General features: G+C 35.0%; 1 protein-coding gene across 3 annotated transcripts in view; it reads left to right on the forward strand.

The window, feature by feature from the left end:
* The first annotated feature begins 560 nt into the window (after positions 1 to 560).
* The window catches only part of NEIL3 (nei like DNA glycosylase 3), a 383724-nt gene continuing 365486 nt past the window's right edge, over positions 561 to 18798 (forward strand). The window contains exon 1 of one of the 3 annotated variants that reach the window (XM_084999924.1): positions 561 to 724. The gene's annotated coding sequence lies outside the window, so the exon portion shown is untranslated. Of the gene's footprint in view, positions 725 to 5412; positions 5523 to 18798 lie in introns of those variants that run through there. The other 2 variants (XM_021076035.2, XM_084999922.1) reach the window with 2 other exon arrangements.

Below are 18798 nucleotides of genomic sequence, written 5' to 3' on the forward strand. Positions count from 1 at the left end.
TTGTCCTCACACTCATACTTCCAAGTGGTGCTCTAGTGAGAAGGGGAGGGGGGAAGGGCATTTCTTGGCCCTACGCTCACGATCACCCCATACCCTCCCACAACCCATGCTCCTATCCATAAATGTTGCATTGAAACTCCAGTCCAGTCCAGTTCCTTATCCTGCTCAGAGAATCTATCAATACTTATCTTCCTGGGCATCCATTCCATTTTTTTGCCAAAGTGTCCTTATACCAGCTCCTTTCATCCCAATGGCCTGTTTCCTAACATAAGTCTCTCACTTCACGACCTTGTCTCTTCTCTTTCCTGTGTCAAAACAGAAACCTTTAACATCAGCCCACACAGTCACACTCCCAGCGACTCAGGTGAGAGAAGGTCCCTGTGTCCAGTGCCAGGATGGTAGTTGGGTGTGGGGAGACATCGCTTGAGTCAAAGATGGAATTGTATAAATACGTTTGTTTCACCTACCCAAAGAAAATGACACCATCTATGCCTTGCCTGAAACCTGATATGTCCAGAGGAATTTATTAGCTGCCAACTAACCTAACACGTTAAGCTGCTGTGTTTTGTCTTTGAACTACGTGATGTTTTTACACACTGCACAGATAGCGAGAATATTTCAAGCAGTACAAAGGGTCTGCTAAGAACATAGCTTCCCCAAGTGCCCACAGTACTTCAGTACCAACAAGGGAAAAACAACAACTTACCTTCTGAGTTGCTTCTGCGTAAGTACACATTACTTTTATCCTTCCTGAAAAACAAAGATGATGAGGTCTCTTTAGACTCACCCACCCCCCACCAAACCAAAAAGAATAGGGAAATAAACATAAATGATTAAGTATCTTTTCTTCTTTCTGGCTCACTCCCAGCTTTCTTAACAAGCAAATGAAGGAAAGATATATAAATATTATTCATATTATTTGATGTAAAAATTGTGCTCACCTGAAATATCTAGATGATTGTCATAGCAGTAAGTAAAAATTTCCTTGATTTATTTCAAAATTGACTATTTCTGTTCATAGACACGGACTCAAATTATGTAGAGTAATACTTCTGATTTATGATGACAATTTTTTAAAACTAGAACTGTTTAAGAATGAGAACATTATATTGTATTAATAGTGCCAAAAAAGTTAAGACAAGAGAAAAAAAACTTCATGTGCTATCCTGGTTCATCAAGAAGTCAATGTATTCTTATATTTTTTGTATTTTCTCACAGTCTTTACTCACAGACTTCTTACCTATGCAGAGTTAAAATCAAGACCTAAGCATTTTTAAAGTAACATGGTAATTTTCTTGTTTCATAGATAAGTGATTTTTTTTAAGATTTTATTACATGGTTAACATATGAGGTTAATATTTTATTCTTAAGATGATATGTATATCTTGGAAAGAAGGAAATGATTTTATAGTGATGCTTGATAAACTAGAAATCCAGGATTACACAAAAATTCCATGTAATTTTAGTTTTAAAAGTCCAGGCTACAGATTTTTTAAATGTATTTTTTTTCTACTGTTTCTTTGTCATGTGGTACTTGTTACACAAATTCTGCTAAAGGCAAGATCTTCAGGATTCCGCAAGCCTGGGAATGCCAGCTGTTAGGATTTTATGTTCCCCTCTTTGAGTTTATTGATTCTACAACATATTCATTAACTGTTCTTTTACTTCTTTAATTATATTTTCAAATTGAAATATGTTTTAGCAGACTTTTTGTAAATTATGGGAAAAATGTTTCCCAGGGCATAATAAATTTAATATATTTTCTATATATTAAAAACAAAAGCTTGACTAGGTTATGTTGTAAAAAAAAAAAAAAAGCTGCTTTGCAATTATATATGGCCAATGTCCCTTGTGTCCCATCCATCTAAGTTGTATGACCAGAAATAGGTAAGATTGTGAATTATCTGAAGTTAGAGGGATCAGGGAAATGAGAAAAGGGAGGAACATGAACGGTGATGGACTAAGTGTGTGTACGTGGTGGTGGTGTTTTTACTATGAGGTTTGTAGATTGGCTTTTCGAATAATATTTTTCATCAGAAAGTTAATTTGCTTTTTAGTGTACCTATATGAAAATTCCTCATCATGTGCCAAACTGAGGTTTGTTTCTATACATGCAGGAGGAATACCTGATAGGGGAAGGAAAATAAAGAGCTGACAGATGAGACTGGGTATATATTATAATATATTACAGACCTCAGAAATGAGATGAATCTTATGTCCCAGAGGTGTTGACTATGTAAGAAATCTTAGAAATGAAACCAGAAGTATTATACATGGAGGACTGATAACCTATTATTTCCTTCCTCTTAAGTTTCATGTTATATATGAATATCAATAACTATGTGGTTAGACATAATTCAGCACATAATTACTTAGCTATGACAAGGTCAAAGCTTTGACCTTCTTGACCTTCTTGAATTAACTAGCGGTTTTGATGATAATGAAATTATCATAGAAATTCTATTAACTATCAGTTATTCACTATTTCTTTTGTTCAAGTTTTATGCTTTAAACCCATGTTTTCCTTTAGTATGTTTATAATCACCTGCATTAGACATTCCTTTTTTTTTTTTCTTTTTTTCTTTTTACAACTGCACCTATGACATATGGAAGTTCCCAGGCTAGGGGTTACATCAGAGTTGTAGCCGCAGGTGTATGTCACAGCCACTGTAACACTGAATCCAAGCCACATCTGCAACCTACACCATAGCTTGTGACAATGCTGGATCCTTAACCCACTGAGTGAGGATGGGGATTAAACCCACATCCTCACGGACCCTATGTCGGGTTTTTAACCTGCTGAACTACAGTGGGAGCTCCTGAGGTAGACATTCTTATCTGTGTTTTATACATGAAGAACTGGTAGATGGTGGGCCTGATGACGCTAACGGCCATTAACCCTCTAGCATCAAAGTGACAAGAGCACACAATAGAAGGGTTACTGAGTACCAGCTTTTTGTCAATGTCAGAGAAGTTCTGAGAGGCTGTAAATGTGAAAGTATAGAGAATAAACTTACATCCTTACATTAAGGGATAATAAGAGACAGGAAAAAAAAAGATTAAACTAGAATTTAGGAGTGTCTAAATATCATTGTTCTGAAATTCCAGTTTAAAAATGTTTTCTTAATAGGTAGTTATGAATATATTTGCTATATTAATAAATATAAATTATATCTTAGTTTTAATAACCTCCTCTTACAATAAAGATTTGGGTGATGTCCACCAAGGATTTATGTACTAAGGAACATAGTAGCATATTTTCATGATAACTAACCTGAATCTAATGAAATTTAAATTTAATATAAAATGTTAAAGTTTACTATAAGGATATTTTTAAGTGTTTTCTGGTAAATTGCTGAGTACCACATTGTCTCCGATCTTAGATTTCCCAGATCTTGGGAGCACCAACAGGGACAAAATGTCATTTGGTCACAAATGCTCCTATTTCTGCTAAATCTGGCTTCTTTCATTTCCTGAGCAGATCTCAGTGAAATCAAATATTGATATTTGTGTGTGTGTGTGTGTCCTGACTGAAATGCTTGTTAGTAAGTATTTTTTTCCTTTTTTTGATTTTAGGGCCATACTCGTGGCATATGGAAGTTCCCAAGCTAGGGGTCAATTTGGAGCCGTAGCTGCTGGCCTACACCGCAGCCACAGCAATGCCAGATCTAAGCTGTGACTGCAATTTATACCACAGCTCATGGCAATGCTGGATCCTTAACCCAGTGAGTGCGGCCAGGGATCAAACCCTCATCATCATGGATGCTAGTCTGGTTTGTTTCCTCTGAGTTATGATGGGAACTCCTGTTAGTAATTATTTATCAAAGATACACTTACAATTCTTTTTTCAGCGTAAACATACAAAAAGCTTTTGGTCCAGATAAGAGATCCTGACATTATTTGTTGAAGATAGGCTCTGGAAACAGCTTCCTTTTTGTTGGCCCATTTCTCTGTTATAGAATCTAGAAAAAAACCACCTTTTTTCATGTTTGCTTCATACAGCAATTCACAGATAAAGTACTATGAAACTACGCTTTCTTAGTCTGGCAACACAATCTACTATTTGTAGCTTAACCTTTGTGCTGAACTTCAAATAAGTGGCCCCAAACACCTTTTATTAAGGACTGGAGTTTTAATTTTTGTTTTCAGAATATATAGGTATAATTCATATTATTTGGCTATAGTATTTGGTTTTGCGTTATTAGATATTATAACAAATCATTCATTATATTAAGTATAGCTTTGTGTATGTAGTATCTAGAAAAAGAAAGCTTAGCTAACTGCTTCCAAAAGCCATAATGATGTTGTTTCTACTTGGTCCACTTGACATTCCTTGACCTTTATTATAATGATGAGCACCACCTGTTTAAAGCATCTACATTCATAGGCATTTTAACTTCACAGTACAATTCAGTGGTAAAGTGCATATAATGGTCTTGCTTGCCAAATTCATACATGACCCCATTAAAAATTGGGAGTATACATCATCTTAAATATCACCATGTAGAATCCAAGAGGAACTTGAATATGAGGCTGATTTGGGACAGAGTTTTTTTTATACAAATAATTCAGTTGAGTGATGTTTGACCCTTCACCTGAAAATTTTGGAACATGGACAGAATAGAAATATTCACAGCAGTTGCTAGTGCACATTAGCAAAAAAAAAAAAACAATTTAAATATGTATTTTGAGCAAATGGTTTCTTCAAGGTACTTATATTTGAGATAAAGATTATTAATAAAATGATTTATGTTTAATATACCACACATGTGGAGTTTAGTTACTGATTAAACCAGAAGATTTGAAGGGAGATGAAGAGGTTATTTGGTTCAGATTATATATTCCCAGGCAGGTCTATTTCAACACATAGAAACCACTACTGAAAAAAAAAAAAGACAGAAGGAAGGAAAAAAGTGCCTACCGTGGAAGCTTTACTATGGCATTGCTATAGCCTTATAATAGGTTTGGGGGATTTGAGATTCATTCTACTGATGTGCCATGTGATATACACAAATATTACCAAGCACAAATATTAGCAATTGATATATAGTAGGTTCAGGAAAAAAGGTTACCTGCTGGCAGGAGTATCATTTATGTTTATAGTATTTTACCCTAAACCACTCTACCTCAACTAAAAAATTACTGCACATGAATGAGAAGTGATACAATAAGCAGAACCATATAACCTACTTGATTTTTGTTTAGCATAAACTTCAGCATTTTCCTTTTCTTTATGACTCCTAATTGCTGTCTTCCTTCCCCTCTAATTCTCAATGTATTTTGTTAAACACACACTCTTTTTTACATCTTTGAATAAGACAGTTTTACTATTGCTAGTTGAATCCTTTAATACTGTAAGACAAAATACCATCTCTCCAGGAAGTTCCTAAACGCTAACATTTCAGGGTCATAGAGAGCAGCTTGTTGTTTTGGAAAGTGACCTCAGTTCAGCTCTTCTCCAAACAAACCTTGGGATGTTATCTGTGCATTGTCTCAGAAGACTGCCCTTCTAATCCATAGAGGTCAGTAGCATGTTTTATCAAGTCTTAGCTTTCTGTGAATTACGTTCATAGAGAAGATTCCTTTCTACATGAGGTACAACATATATTAATGTCTCAAAGATTCTTGTAGACTTCCTAAAAATTATACAATGATCAACTGAAATTTATGAGAAAACATAAAAATGAATATCAACCTCAAGTGTATAAAGTAACTTTTACACTTTTAATTTCAAATTAAATCTATGCATCTATCTACTCACATTCATTTGTTAATATGGCTTACAGGGTAGCTATTCTGGAAAGACAAAAATTGCAGAAAAAATTTTCAGTGTTTTAAGTTGAGAAAATGTGTTAGGATCTTAAAATTGCAGAATGCTTTCATTGTCACTGAATATTTTTAGAATGATAAGTTATTTTAGAAGTTAATTTTCAAAGTAATGTTTAAAATTTTCACATAGCCTGAAATAGGCTATGTGAAAAAAATGCGATGTCTCATTTCTTTCCTTGTGAACTTTAGTGACAAAATCACTCGTAAAATCAATGTGGTTTATTGGGGTTAAGGGGAAAGCTGCAGTGAATTCTGGAAGTGTGTTAAGAAAACATTTTAACCTCTATCTGTCTATGCTACAAAGCACTTTGCAAAGATGCTTGCTGTTTTATGCACCATTTTCCTCCCCAAAGGCCCAAACATGAAGCTCTCAACATGACCCAAGCTGTAAAAGCACCTCCACCAGTTTAGAGTGACAGCTTCCAATAATCAATGAGTAAGTTCAAGCCTCCAGACTCCCTCCACAGTTAGTAGCCAAAAAAGTCACGTTACAAATTAAATTTAACCTTAATCTTAGCAAATTAAGATTTGAGTCTGTAGCTAAAGGATTTAGGATCACTTTATTTAATATATTGTTGATGTGTAATTTCAGTATATATTTATTTCTATTACATAATTTTCTCCTTTGTGCAATGTGATTTGTTTTCAACTTATTAATTGTAATTTGCATTTAGGCAGTGTTCAGTTAACCCATCAAGTTGTATTCTTGTGTGGAATATGATGAAGTTTGATCACTGTTTCCCATAATAATTTTGTTTTTTGTTAAAGAAAATTCGAGTTAGGTAATTTACATTTTCAGTTTAGGATACTAATGTTATGGCAAAACATGGATGTGCCAAAGACATGATGGCATAATTTATATATACAATTTTGTAAACTGCAGTACGTATTTTTACCCCTTAAAGTAGCTTTACAATGGAAAAATAAATTCTCTAAAATTATCTACCAGGAGACAGACCATCTGGCATTTCCCCAGAAACAGTTGCCAGATAATTCTCCCTCCTTCAGGCACTTAGTACTACTCCTGTATTATTAAAGGAACGTTTGCAAAATCATCATGTAACTCTCAGATTAGTCAGCAGTTCACAATGACAAAGCTCCACTTTACTTGGCCTTATTAGATACCCATGGCTACAAAAATTATTATTGATGGGAGAATCTTTAAGACAGACTGACGAAAAACTCCATGGTGTTTAGATTTAATAGTATAAAGCAATGCAATGGGACTAAAATAATCTATAGTTATTTTTAGCAGTATATTCAATTGAAGATCCTCTTCTTTTAATGTAGTAAGACATTTTCTCATTTTGCTAAATAAAAAGCACATTTGAAACTTCTATTCTTTGAATCAGCAGCCTAATTTCATCACTATGTTTCTTGGCCTGTTTTTGTTTTTTGTTATTCTTCTCTTTGAATGACTCCAGTGTATTTCATCTATGTTTCCTACCTCTTGGTGTATTGCTGCTCTCAAATGCCAATGACTTTATTCTTATCAAAAAAAATTTAGGAGGCCTGATGTGGCTCAGTGGTTAACAAATCTGACTAGTATCCATGAAGACAGGCTGCAGCATAGGTGGACAGCTGTAGCTCTGATTCTACCCCTAGCCTGGGAATCTCCATATGCAGTGGGTGCAGCCCTAAAAAGACAAAAGACCAAAAAATATATTAAAGAATAAAAATATTATTTGTTTTTTTGGGGGAATTATAGTCTTTGATAAGATAAACTGAGCTTAAAATTTAAGAATTTCACTTAAGGAACTTTTTTTTAAATCAAAATCACTACACCAAATTATATTTTGAGGCAAAGGTTTTCAATTACATTATTGACACAAGTATTGGTGTCAGTTCCAAAGGGTAATGCAAGCTTTTTTTTTTTTTCTTTTTAGAGCCACACCTGTGGCACATGGAAGTTCCCAGGCTAGGGGTTGAATTGGAGATGCAGCTGCTGGCCTATAGCTACAGTAACGGAGGATCAGAGCTATGTCTGCCAGCTACACCACAGCTCACAGCAATGCCAGATCCTTAACCCACTGAGCAAGGCCAGAGATCAAACCTGCATCCTTATGGATACTAGTCGGGTTCATAACCCACTGAACCACAATAGGAACTCCAGCAATTTCTTAACTAATAATGATGGATATCCTCATTCAGTGGGTTAAGAACCAGGTGTTGCCACAAGCTGCGGCTTGGATCCCGTGTTGCTGTGATGATGGCATAGGCCTGCAACTGCAGCTTGGATTCAACCTCTAGCCCAGCAACTTCCATATGCTGCATGTGCAGCCCTAAAAAGAAAAATATGGATGTCATTTTGTGAATTGGTTTCCAGTCTTTACCATAATGAAAGCAGATTTTTTCAAATGCATCCCAGAGTGTATTTCATTTGAGAGAGAGAAGGGCACAGTTAGGGTAAGTGTACTAGGAAATGTGCCTTGCACTGAAACCATCTTATCTCCATTGGAGGGTAGAGTGAGTAACCATCATGGTGTACCATGAATGGTTGATGAAATTATGAATTATTGTAGGACTTTTGGTATATCATTTTATAATTTATACTCCTATAAAAATGTGCATATGAATAAAATGCTGACAAAGAAGACGGAGAAAGAGAGAAACAATAATACCAAAGTATCCAGGGCATTATTGCAAAGTCTCTGTGCATGCTAGGGTGTCCTAACGGTAATTGAAGACTAAAGATTCCTTTCAGGGACTGCTTGAATGATTTACAACCATCATCCCAGGATAAGTCCAAGAGGACATGGGGAACTTTAAAAACTTATTATAAAAGCTTAAATTTATAAAAATGTAGTTATTTCATGTGAATTAGAGTGAACTAAGAACGATAGCAACAATTACTAATTGAAAAGTGATGTATTTCAGTGTTTAATATTTCTATGCATATTCATGCATATTAAAAAAATCTCTAAAATCTTAATTTTCTTATGTAGAAAATGAAACATAGACTACTTATTTTGCAAAAATTGGGCTTGCTTACTTTATTAATGCTAAGTATGAAATAAGGGTCTGCATGAAATTATTTAACTAAATTTCATCATGGAAAATGCCAAACATATACAAAAATATTCAGACTAGAGTAATGAAGATGCATGTACTCTTCAACAATTATCTATTCATAGCCAATATTGTTTTATCTAGTCTTCCCACGATTTCCCCACAACCATATTATTTAAAGCAAATCCCAGATTATATCATCTCAGACATAAATATTTCCATATGGAGCCCTAAAAGATAAGAATTTCTCATGCTATCACAATGCAATTAATTTACCTAAAATGTGTAATAATTTTTATTAAATTTCAAGTTATTGTTCAAATTTCCAATGACCTCATGAATAAAGTCATTTTTCCACATATGATTGGAGAATGTTTCAAATCCTGTCAATATTTCATCATGATTCCAGTGTCTCTTAAGTCTCTTTTAATTTATAAGTACTCTTTCACCTTCTTTCTCCCTCTCTCTCCATTTTTTTTCTTTTTCACATGTAATTTATTGTCGAAAAAGCCAGGAGGTTATCCTGCAAAACTTTCCAGAGTCAGAACATTATTGATTATATCCCTGTGCTATAGTATAGCATGTCTGCCAGTGCTCTGCTCTAGAGATGTGATCACACTTGGATTTGTTCTTTCCATTCTTCGATAAGACTAGGTTCATGAGTGGTAATGCGATTTTTCAAGAGGCCCATGATTCTTATGAGGCTTTTACTTTGTGATGTTAGAAACATGTAATGCGCAATGCCAGGGTCTTTCAATATATATTAATATTGTGTAATGAGGCTATTTCCATTGTATTGTTCCTTCTTTTTTTTTTTTTTTCATTGTAATTGGAGAAATATCTATTTAGATCTTCTGCTCACTTTTTGATTGGGTTATTTGTTTTTTTGATATTGAACTGCAAGAGGTGTTTGTATATTTTGGAGTTTAAACCCTTGTCAGGTGCTTCACTTGCAACTTTATTTATTGGAGTATTTAACCTTATGTATTATTTGGCTATCTGGTGACACATATGTATTGGAAAGGCTGGATTAATGTTTGGTTATATCTCTTTATGTATCAACTATTCAAAAGAATGACTAGGTTCCCTGTCAACTGGAGGTGATCAGTTAGCTTAGTTTAATTTGTTTTATGTTACTTTAGATCACTTACAAAACTTCGAAGAAAATTTTGTATAATTTTCTTCAAAAATTTTAATTTTTTGAACTATTTATATTCAAATTCCTTCTTCAAGATGTATTGAGTCCTTTTGGCATGACACTTTCAATCTTTAATAATTTTCTTGGTAACTGTCCTGAAATATGTCCTAGGATTTTGATAATTTCTGGACCACGACCTGGAATCAGCCATTTCTTTTAAAGATCTCTAGTTCTGTTTAGTAAAAACAGATCTTAGATCTTGATAGTAAATCTGGGCAGTATCAGGGCTCCTTGTTATTGAATAGGTCATTGTTTCTAGACTTTTTCTGTGGAAGAAGCTAGAAAATATAATTTAAAGATAAAATGCATCAGTGGTTTATGTTGATATTTGCAGTTCAAAACCAAGACCATGGTTTTATTTAATCACTTCTATTTTGGATTTTTTTCCTTCCTTTTCCTGAACAGAGAATTCTCATTCTTAATAATACTCGAAAATTCGTACTTATTATACCACATAATTACTTATCTATTTTACTCTACAATATGCATACAAAAATCTCATAATAAAAATACCAACACCACTTGCAAAAATTGATTACTGAAAATAGTTCAAGGATTTTTTTCTTAGTATTTTTAATCATTACGTTATATCCTTTTGGCAAGGTCTAGTTAAACCATTGTGTTTTAATGTCATTTATAATCACTCTGCCATTAACTGAATATATATTTTGTTTTATTTTATTTTATTTTGTTTTATTTTATATTCTTTTGACATTGTTTTTTAATTGTGTTACGGTTTTGTGAAAAAATTTATATGTTTACAAAGTCAGATCTATAAAACAAGATGTAGTTTAGAAAATCTAGTGTCTCACCCTGTCATATCCACCCTATTCTTTACCTCCTGCATTAGCTAAACATTTTTAAGAAGTTACTATCCATCCCATCATTATTTGTTTAATTAAAATACAGATACACATACATCATGTTTTCCCCTTATTTATATAAACAGTAGCTTATTATTATATATTGTTTCCATTTTACAACTTCCTTGTATTCCTTGTGGGAATGAATAAATCTATAGTTGATTCATTCTTACACTGATGTACAGATGGCTTATTGCCAGTCTTCTGCTATTTTATGATGATGTACAGATGGCTTATTGCCAGTCTTCTGCTATTAAAATTAGTCATTTAGGAGAGTTTCTGTTGTGGCTTAAGGGGTTATGAACCCGACTAGTATCCATGAGGATGCGGGTTTGATCCCTGGCCTAGGTCAGTGGTTTAAGGATCTGGCGTTGCTGTGAGCTGTGGGTCACAGATGTGGCTCGGATCCTGCTTTGATGTGGCTGTGGTGTAGCCTGGGAACTTCTATATGCCACAGGTGTGGCCCTAAAAAGCAAAAAAAAAAAAAAACCCCAAAAAACAGTCATTTAGTAACTAGTTATGAATATAAACCTCTTCATACTTCACAAAGTATAGCTGTGGTAGTTTCCAAAAATGGAATCATTGAGTCAGAAGATTCATGCATATATAATTTTTTAATGGCAAATCCATTTGCATTTTTATTGTGAACTAACTCATTATTATTCTAGTTCACTGTTCTAAAAATATTGATCCTTTACCTCTTCTTATCAGAGTGTCTAAATATTAGGCATATTAGCATTGTGATATACATTACAATTTCTTTCAGTTTTTTATTTGTCTTCATTTTCTATATGGTTGTATTTAGTATGCCAAAATTTTTAAATACAGTCATTTTTATAATATCGAATTGTATATCTTTACTCTCTTGGTTATTGATTTGACATCATAGGTAGTAGGCCTTTCACAAGTTACAGAGAGTTTCACACATGTTGTTCCTCCTGGTATATTTTAAGTTGTAGTTTTTTACATGTACTTATTTTATCCACTCAGAGTTTATTTTTTGTGCATGATGTCAGAAATTGATCCAACTTTTCCTTTTTCCAGCAGCCCAAGATTTATTTTTAGAAGTCAGTCAAAGACAATCTACAATTCCCTCAAAATATAAAGCAGTCACTCTTTGATCCTCTGTTTTAAAGACTATTAGTCATTGACTATATTATGTCAGAGACTAAATTATTTTTTTCAAATCCTTTAGAAAATGAATTATCTAATGTCAATTTATTGGATTGGCTTAACTTTTTTACTTTACTGTGAAGTGTAGTTCATGACTTTAAGATTACCCAGCAGCATTATGTAAAATTCTCGATTTTCTTTTGTCCTTCTACTGAGGAGTTAATATTCATAACATATTCTTCTATAGTTTACAGCCAACCACAGACATACTTAAAGGAAAATTCCACCTCCAACATAACTCATGCCATTTATTTGTATGGTACAAAATTACCCTGTATACATTTTATACAATAGTATGCATTTTGGAGGCTCTAAGTAAAGTGCTCAGGGAATTAACTTTTTTATTACTCCTTCCCATAATACATTAACGGTCAATAAATGCAGGAAAGTTTGATCTTCCTTTTATACATATAAGATGCACGCCTGTTACATGTGCCAAACAGTGCTGAGTCTACAAAAGTTTTGTCAGGCTTGATTCCCTTGTCTGATTCTTTCTCACTGTCCCATTCAGGAGGGAATGAAACTTCCCTTCAAGCTGGGGGGTCTGATCCTGAAATATAGGTCCAATGGGGCCACAGTGAAGGCATTGCATTCTACCCAAGATGGTTCATAAAAACAGTAATACTGATAGCTGCATTTATTGATCATTTAACATAGTCTTAGCACGAAGCCGATCATTCACATGTGTTTCTCATTTAATCTTTAAAACCACCCTGTCATGTAACATATTCTACATGAAGAAGCTTTATTCAGACCAACTGTATACATTGCCAAAGACCGTGTTAGTAAATAACATGTCTAGAATGTAAATTTAGAACTATTTGAATTAAGCCTGGGCTTTTAACTACCCTGCTAAATTTTCCGATCATTTACTGAAAATGAGTCCAAGCTAAAATCCTGAGCATTTGCCAAGAGACAAATGCAGAAATAAAATATAAACACTAATCTAAAGTGAGTAAGGCTATAGATGGCAGAAGCAAAGACAAGTGTTGGAGGGGAAAGCCTTCATGGCAGTATTGTTTCAGGAAGACTTTGGTTTATCCCCTTTGGGCAACTCAGAGAGCACTGGGGTGCCCATGATTCAGTATCTTTGATGATTCGGAGTTTGGTTTGTAAGGCTATGCTATGGTATCTACATAAAAATTTAGTTTGGACATATCCTCAAGATTAGTTGTGACTTTCCCCAGGGGTTTTTAACAGAGTAGAGTAAGATAATATTCATTTAAAAGTAAAGATTGGAGTTCCCATTGTGGCTCAGTGGTAATGAATCTGACTAGTATCCATGAGGATGGAGGTTCAATCCCTGACCTCTCTCAGTGGGTCAGGGATCCGGTGTTGCCCTGAGCTGTGGTGTTAAGTCACAGATGCTGCTCAGATCTGGCATTGCTGTGGCTGTGGTGTAGGCCTGCAGCTGCAGCCCTGATTCGACCCCTTTCCTGAACATCTATATACCTCAGGTGTGGCCCTAAAAAAAAAAATTAAGAAAGAGGGTCTATTCATGGTTGAATATGTTGAACCCTTATTTTTGTTCATTTCTTTTTGTTTGGAAAAAATTCTGAAAGCAAATGTTTTAGTTCAAGAATAAGGTGAGGCTAGAGGTTTTTATGAGATTTCATAATTAAGCAGAAATTTATAGGAGCTCTAGTGAGTAAACTATTTTATATCACGGACCCCCTTATGTAGTGACAACAAATGCCATTCTTTGACTTCTTCCACAGTATTTTGTTTTAAATTTCTTAACACTCCTGATGTGGCTTCACAAATTCTCTGCAGGGTGTCATAAACTGATCTTTGAAGGAAACTTGTAATTTATGAAAAGTTGGCCACTGATTATTCATAAAAATAATTATCTCATTTTTTCTATTAAACAACATAGATTTGAAAAAAAATCCCAGAAATTTGGAAAAAAGAAACAGTAAAGCTTAACTGTACTTGTGGATAAAATCTTTTTGACTAAATGATGATTTAAATCTTTTCAAAATGATATGTGTTAGAGCAAATACTAACTCAAACATCAAAAAGCAAAGATGTTTTTGAGGCACACCCACAATAATATGATGAAAAACATTTGGGGAGTTCCCGTCGTGGCGCAGTGGTTAACGAATCCGACTAGGAACCATGAGGTTGCGGGTTCGGTCCCTGCCCTTGCTCAGTGGGTTAACGATCCGGCGTTGCCGTGAGCTGTGGTGTAGGTTGCAGACGCGGCTCGGATCCTGCGTTGCTGTGGCTCTGGCGTAGGCTAGTGGCTACAGCTCCGATTGGACCCCTAGCCTGGGAACCTCCATATGCCGCAGGAGCGGCCCAAGAAATAGCAAAAAGACAAAAAAAAAAAAAATTACTTAAAAAATCAAATACCTCGGAATACACCTGACCAAAGAGGTAAAGGACCTATATGCCGAGAACTATAAAACTTTAATCAAAGAAATCAAAGAAGATGTAAAGAAATGGAAAGATATTCCATGTTCCTGGATTGGAAAAATCAATATTGTGAAAATGGCCATACTACCCAAAGCAATCTACAGATTCAATGCAATCCCTATCAAATTACCCATGACATTGTTCACAGAACTAGAACAAACAATCCAAACATTTATATGGAACCACAAAAGACCCAGAATCGCCAAAGCAATCCTGAGAAACAAAAACCAAGCAGGAGGCATAACTCTCCCAGACTTCAAGAAATACTACAAAGCCACAGTCATCAAAACAGTGTGGTATTGGTATCAAAACAGACAGACAAACCAATGGAATGGAATAGAGAATCCGGAAATAAACCCTGACACCTATGGTCAATTAATCTTTGACAAGGGAGGCAAGAACATCAAATGGGAAAAGGAAAGTCTATTCAGCAAGCATTGCTGGGAAACCTGGACAGCTGCATGCAAAGCAATGAAACTAGAACACACCCTCACACCATGCACAAAAATAAACTCAAAATGGCTGAAAGACTTAAATATAAGACAAGACACCATAAAACTCCTAGAAGAGAACATAGGCAAAACATTCTCTGACATCAACATCATGAATATCTTCTCAGGGCAGTCTCCCAAAGCAATAGAAACTAGAGCAAAAATAAACCCATGGCACCTCGTCAAACTGACAAGCTTTTGCCCAGCAAAGGAAACCCAAAAGAAAACAAAAAGACAACTTACAGAATGGGAGAAAATAGTTTCAAATGATGCAACTGACAAGGGCTTAATCTCTAGAATATACAAGCAACTTATACAACTCAACAGCAAAAAAGCCAATCAATCAATGGAAAAATGGGCAAAAGACCTGAATAGACATTTCTCCAAGGAAGATATACAAATGGCCAACAAACACATGAAAAAATGCTCAACATCGCTGATTATAAGAGAAATGCAAATCAAAACTACCACGAGATACCACCTCACACCAGTCAGAATGGCCATCATTAATAAATCCACAAATAACAAGTGCTGGAGGGGCTGTGGAGAAAAGGGAACCCTCCTGCACTGCTGGTGGGAATGTAAACTGGTACAGCCACTATGGAGAACAGTTTGGAGATACCTTAGAAATCTATACATAGAACTTCCATATGACCCTGCAATCCCACTCTTGGGCATCTATCCGGACAAAGCTCTACTTAAAAGAGACACATGCACCTGCATGTTCATTGCAGCCCTATTCACAATAGCCAGGACATGGAAACAATCCAAATGTCCATCGACAGATGATTGGATTCGGAAGATGTGGTATATATACACAATGGAATACTACTCAGCCATAAAAAAGGATGACATAATGCCATTTGCAGCAACATGGATGGAACTAGAGAATCTCATACTGAGTGAAATGAGCCAGAAAGACAAAGACAAATACCGTATGATATCACTTTTAACTGGAATCTAATATCCAGCACAAATGAACATCTCCTCAGAAAAGAAAATCATGGACTTGGAGAAGAGACTTGTGGTTGCCTGATGGGAGGGGGAGGGAGTGGGAGGGATCGGGAGCTTGGGCTTATCAGACACAACCTAGAATAGATTTATAAGGAGATGCTGCTGAATAGCATTGAGAACTATGTCTAGATACTCATGTCGCAACAGAAGAAAGGGTGGGGGAAAAAACTGTAACTGCAATGTATACATCTAAGGATGACCTGACCCCCTTGCTGTACAGTGGGGAAAATAATAATTAAAAAAAAAAAAAAAAAACATTTGGAATAGTGTATTTAAGAAAGAACACAAATTTAAAACACAATCTATATTTGGGGAAATGAGGATCAGAAATTTCCTGACTTTACTAAAGTTGTGCTCTGTTTTTCTATTTGATTCTTATTGGGGCTACTATATCATGGAACTGTATCATGGGAACTCGTCCCAGCAATAGTTCTGAAAAATACTGCTTTCTGCTTAACACCATTTTTTTCGCAATGCCTAAAATTATTTAACACATCTTGATCCCAAAGTTATATGCCATTTTGATTTTGATTTTGTTTTTGATTTTGTTTTATACTTACTGTTTATTTTCTCTATGTCTTCAAGAAATTTTTAATATCCTATAATTTTTGGTATGGAAAGCCTTCTAAAGTAATTTTAGAGAATTCATTTACCGAGATTCCATAGCTAATAGAGATTTTTACTGTAAATAAAGTCCTTAAAAAGAATATCTACAGAAAATTACTCACTATTTAATTCTAGTTAATTTAAATTTAGTAAAATGTAAAAATTATATAGTAGATAAAATCTTTTTTAAAAAGGGAAAGATTGATGATCTTATCTATTAAAAAAGTTAATTCCATCTTTTCTTATTTTATTTCATTTCATTTCATTTTATTTTATTTTTATTTTATTTTATTTTTCCTGCTGTACAGCATGGGGATCAAGTTACTCTTACATGTATACATTTTTTTTTCCCAACCTTTGTTCTGTTGCAATATGAGTATCTAGACATAGTTCTCAATGTCACTCAGCAGGATCTCATTGTAAATCTATTCTAAGTTGTATCTGATAACCCCAAGCTCCCAATCCCTCCCACTCCCTCCCCCTCCCATCAGGCAGCCACAGGTCTATTCTCCAAGTCCATGATTTTCTTTTCTGTGGAGATGTTCATTTGTGCTGGATATTAGATTCCAGTTATAAGTGACAGCATATGGTATTTGTCTTTGTCTTTCTGGCTCATTTCACTCAGTATGAGATTCTCTAGTTCCATCCATGTTGCTGCAAATGGCATTATGTCATTCGTTTTTATGGCTAAATAGTATTCCATTGTGTATATATATATATATCACTTTTTCCGAATCCAGTCATCTGTTGATGAACATTTGGGTTGTTTCCATGTCCTGGCTATTGTGAATAGTGCTGCAATGAACATGCAGGTGCATGTGTCTCTTTTAAGTAGAGTTTTGTCCGGATAGATGCCCAAGAGTGGCATTGCAGGGTCATATGGAAGTTCTATGTATAGATTTCTAAGGTATCTCCAAACTGTTCTCCATAGTGGCTGTACCAGTTTACATTCCCACCAGCAGTGCAGGAGGGTTCCCTTTTCTCCACAGCCCCTCCAGCACTTGTTATTTGTGGATTTATTAATGATGGCCATTCTGACTGGTGTGAGGTGGTATCTCGTGGTAGTTTTGATTTGCATTTCTCTTATAATCAGTGATGTTGAGCATTTTTTCATGTGTTTGTTGGCCATTTGTATATCTTCTTTGGAGAAATGTCTATTCAGGTCTTTTGCCCGTTTTTCCATTGGTTGATTGGCTTTTTTGCTATTGAGTTGTATAAGTTGCCTATATATTCTGAGGATTAAGCCCTTGTCCATTGCATCATTTGAAACTATTTTCTCCCATTCTGTAAGTTGTCTTTTTGTTTTCTTTTGGGTTTCCTTTGCTGTGCAAAAGCTTGTCAGTTTGATGAGGTCTCATTGGTTTATTTTTATTCTTATTTCTATTGCTTTGGGAGACTGCCCTGAGAAGATATTCATGATGTTGATGTCAGAGAATGTTTTGCCTATGTTCTCTTCTAGGAGTTTTATGGTGTCTTGTCTTATATTTAAGTCTTTCAGCCATTTTGAGTTTGTTTTTGTGCATGGTGTGAGGGTGTGTTCTAGTTTCATTGCTTTGCATGCAGCTGTCCAGGTTTCCCAGCAATGCTTGCTGAATAGACTTTCTTTTTCCTATTTTATGTTCTTGCCTCCCTTGTCAAAGATTAATTGACCATAGGTGTCAGGGTTTATTTCCGGATTCTCTATTCCATTCCATTGGTTTGTCTGTCTGTTTTGATACCAGTACCATACTGTTTTGGTGACTGTGGCTTTGTAATATTTCTTGAAGTCTGGGAGAGTTATGCCTCCTGCTTGGTTTTTGTTTCTCAGGATTGCTTTGGCAATTCTGGGTCTTCTGTTGTTCCATATAAATTTTTGGCTTGTTTGTTCTAGTTCTGTGAACAATGTCATGGGTAATTTGATAGGGATTGCATTGAATCTGTAGATTGCTTTGGGTAGTATGGCCATTTTCACAATATTGATTTTTCCAATCCATGAACATGAAATATCTTTCCATATCTTTACATCTTTAATTTCTTTGATTAAAGTTTTATAGTTCTTGGCATATAAGTCCTTTACCTCCTTGGCCAGGTGTATTCCGAGGTATTTGATTTTTTGAGGTGCAATTTTAAAAGGTATTTTTGTATTCCTTTTCTACTATTTCATTGCTGGTATACAGAGATGCCACTGACTTCTGATTGTTAATCTTATAGCCTGCTA

This window comes from Sus scrofa, chromosome 15 (genome assembly GCF_054392235.1).
Source record: "Sus scrofa isolate SSC_HxYL_T2T_F1_AM1 chromosome 15, Sscrofa_HxYL_maternal_Yorkshire_Landrace_v2.0, whole genome shotgun sequence".
NCBI classification, from domain to species: domain Eukaryota; kingdom Metazoa; phylum Chordata; class Mammalia; order Artiodactyla; family Suidae; genus Sus; species Sus scrofa.